Here is a 4,054-nt window from a genome sequence, read left to right as displayed (position 1 = left end):
TGTTTTGGGTTTTTAAAAAGGGTTATAAAAAGACAGGAATGTGGGTAAAGTTTTTGCTTTGTAAAATATGTGAATTATCACTTTGGCTGAATTAATGATTATTATGTTATAGTAACCTATGATCCTGATTTGTGACAAGTGTTTTAACCTTTGATATTTTACAAACTTTACAAAATCAAAATTCTAAATTCAGTCTTTTTGACTTCAAACTAGCTTTTTAATAGTAGAGCCAATGAAAGTCCAAGAGAGAAAGATTATGCTTATTTGCCATGTTAAAACCATACAGAAAGCAGCGACGGACATTAAATGATGTTTAAATTTCTTGGAGTTATATTTGTATAAATGTGCTATTTATATGTGTTCCAAAATTGTATGATATTTCTAAAATTCTGATATGTCTTGGTGTATTTTATCAGTCATACTTAAGGTCATTAAGTTAAATGGTTGTATGCTACAAAATTAACCAAATTTCTTTGTCAATTGTCTCTAACCATGGATATTCTATGACTTATTATCACCCACAATTATTATATTACTTTGATTCTTCTTAAAAAGTAGTTTTTAAATGGCTACAGTCCAAAATTTCCTTCATTAAAAAAATTTATAGAGAGCACTTTGAACAAATATTTTTAAATACAGATGCAGCTGATAATATTGGGATATCATACCATTTGGACTAGGAAAACTTCCAAGACATTAATTAAAAAGCTGATGTGTTCATGAGGATTGCTATCCCAACCTCGAGCAGAACAAAAATTAATTACATGGGACTGAGTAATTTTTTAATGACTTTTGTTTCAAATATTGCTGATTCTTTTTGTGTTTTGTTTTCCGAAAGTCAAAAAAACTTGTCTTTCCTCCTTTTCAGCTACTTATAGTTTACAATAAATTGGTAAGTTATATTTTTGAGAGCAAAATTTAAAGTATTTATTTTTCTCCCTACAAATAGTTTCCATATTCTGGACATATTCTTATTCATGACAATATAGTTATTTGCATAAATTCAATAAGAAATCTGTTTTCTTTTCTAACAGGACACAATTGGAGACATGGATTATTTTACCAAGGCTTTGACTGGAATGGCATATTTTCAGATATTCCCAGACTGCTTTAGGGAATTAAGTTGGCATTGTACGGACAATAAAAAGCCCTCTGGAATAACTGGCCTGGTATGTTATCTGTATCATTTCCTGATCTGTGATAAGTAAAGAATGTCATATTCTGATGGTTCAGGAACCCCACATTACTTAGGGACCTCAAGAAAAGAGGAAATTACCCAATCCATACAGGCATCTACAGGCACAGTTGTATCCTTGGCTTGGCTCAAGAGATTTTTAAGATTAACCTAAGATTTCTGATGGGAAATTCCAGCAAAGCAAATTTAAAAAAAAAACAAACCTATGTAGCCAATAACTATTCTTGTTAAATGTATGCAAATAATCAGATCAAGAATAATGAGACTAAAATTTCTTTGCAAATAAATTGGTCCTGCTATAATATGTCCTTGGTAAAAAGGGAAACTAGAGAAAATTATGATTCAGGAAAAGATACAGTAAATCCATTATTAGATTCTAGCCTTATCCAACATTTTTGAGTTTTTAACTATTTGCCTGCAATATTGGCATTAGTCCATCTTTATTTAATTTTCTGTTCTCTCTGTGGGACATGATCTAATAATGAGCCTTCTTAGCAAAATGAGATTAGATGAAACATACAACCATGAACTCATGTCTTTTACAATGTTTACTCTGAAGGATTTTGAACAATGGGGGCAAAGTGAAAGAAAATAAAAATCTCTGGACCACCCCACAACTCCTTATGTAAAAGAGAAGGTCAAGGCCTCAGGCTCCTGTGAAGGACTGACCTCACATTTTGGGAAGTGCTTGCTGGCCTCCCATAAGCAAGGACATGAAAATTGTAACTTTAGGTCTGCAAGCTATGTCTAGCTCCTAAAACTAAAGTCTTTTCTGATTCCTCACTAATAATGAATTACAAGTTTATCTTCACAGGTGCAGGACAGAGACAAGATAGGATCAGCCATTCTTCCACTTCCATCTACCCAGGGACATCTACATAATCGATGCTTCCTTCACTCCCTTTACTCCTCTAATATTTGCTTTATCTTATGTAAGTTATAGATTTTTCTGAGTCTCTCCAGAGTGTAACTGATTTGTCTGACTATACCTCCACCTTTTTTTTCTTTCTGTATGCCTTTAAATGCTAAAACTTCCAAATTTCCATTCAGAAAATCGGCCACAGGTCTGTCTGTGGTTTTGTTTTTTCCAGGTGTGTCCTCAACTTTGGCTTAATAAACCTGCATTGATTGAGACCTTGGCTGCAGTCACTTGTTTTAGGTTGTCACTGTTTGCCAGCAGCCATCTGAAAATATGTCGAAGAAATGTATTTTGGGGTAAAATATTTCTAATTTCCTTCGGCCCTAAAACATTTGAAGATACATAGCACCCTACAAAGTGAGTGCACGTCAATCATAACCTTAGGACTGAAGCCTAAATAAACTCCTGAATGCCCATTACAAGCTCATCTCCACAGATGCAGACCAAGGAAGAGATGAGATCAATCACTCTTCTACTCATCCTTAGGAGACCAAAAAATTGACTATTTCCTCTACTCCCTTTTTTTGGAATGTTCATCTTACCTTATGTAAAATGTAGATTTACTGATCACTAAATAGAGCTTCACGGTGACCATTTAGCTCACCACTCACCTCCCACGCCCTTTTATTCTGTATACCCTTTCCCTTGAACACAGAGTTCTCAAATCCTTCTGCAGAGAGCCCAGGCCACAAGTGCTTTGTGGTCTGTGCTTTTCCTGGGCACATCCTCAGACTTTGGCTTAATAAATCTCATCTGAGTGTAACTCTTGTTTTCAGTGACTTATTACTTAAGTTAACAAAATCAGGACCATGAAAAGGGACCTCTGGGAAGAGTTTGGCCTTTTAACCTGTAGCAACCTCCTTTCAGTGCCTTGGTACCAGCTAGAGCTTCTTCCTGCTCTGAACAGATGTGCAGTTCACTGAGGTTTCAGCTGCTCTCTACAGAGATCCCTGACCTCCCAACTGTTCAGGTGAGAGCTAGGGTTTGTCCTGCCACAGAACTCCTTTAGGGGAGTTTTGCTCACTTCTGATCAACAACATGAGTTTTCCTGCTGCTGGGACAATGGAGAGCAGTGTCTTTGACTTGGGCCCCATCATTAGCTCAGAAATTGTGTCAGAGTTTTCTCTTAAAAACATTCTTTTTTTTGGATGACTAAGGATAAGGATAATTACTAGCTGGTTTTAATTTTTCTTTCATTATATTTAAAGCTTTCAATAATGATATAAATTTTATGCAATTTTTTTTTGCTAAGGTCTTTTTTTGTTTTGTTTGTTTTTGTTTTTTGTTTTTTTGAGGAAAGGTCTTGCTCTGTTGCCTGGGCTAGAGTGCAGTGGCATCATCATAGCTCACTGCAACCTCAAACTCGTGGGCCCAAGTGATCTGTTTGCCTCAGCCTACCATGTGGCTGGGACCACAGGCTTGCACCACGATGCCTGGCTAATTTTTCTGTTTTTCATAGAGATGAGATTTTGCTATGTTATCCAAGCTGGTCTCAAACTCCTAGCCTCAAGCGATCTTCCTGCTTTGGCCTCCCAACATGCTAGAATTATAGGCGGGAGCCACTGCCCCTAGCCTGCTCAGTTCGTTTTGATATCAGCCCCTCTTCCATAGACTCGACCAACTCTTAGCCCTTCCAGTGTATGAGGGTGGAATGTTCCACTCCAAAGAGAAAGAGCACTTGCTCCCTTCAGCCTTTCAGGGCCTTGTCAGGTGACCTTGAATCGTATGAGAGTCTCAAGGAGGACTGTTCCCATAGATGTGCAGCAGTTCTGGCTACCCCACCCCCCACCAAAGAACATATGAGGGATCCAAAATTACAATGACCAAAATGGGGATCTTTTGAAATGCCTAAGCTAGTACACTTGTGAACTACAATGGAAAATTCAGGCACTAAGTGTAAACAGCCAGAGTGGGAGAGCTCCTTCCAATGGTTCCTAGAG

This window comes from Propithecus coquereli, unplaced genomic scaffold (genome assembly GCF_000956105.1).
Source record: "Propithecus coquereli isolate 6110/MARCELLA unplaced genomic scaffold, Pcoq_1.0 Scaffold404, whole genome shotgun sequence".
Classification (NCBI taxonomy): domain Eukaryota; kingdom Metazoa; phylum Chordata; class Mammalia; order Primates; family Indriidae; genus Propithecus; species Propithecus coquereli.
The sequence above is the reverse complement of the archived record's forward strand: the minus strand, read 5'-3'. Positions refer to the sequence as shown.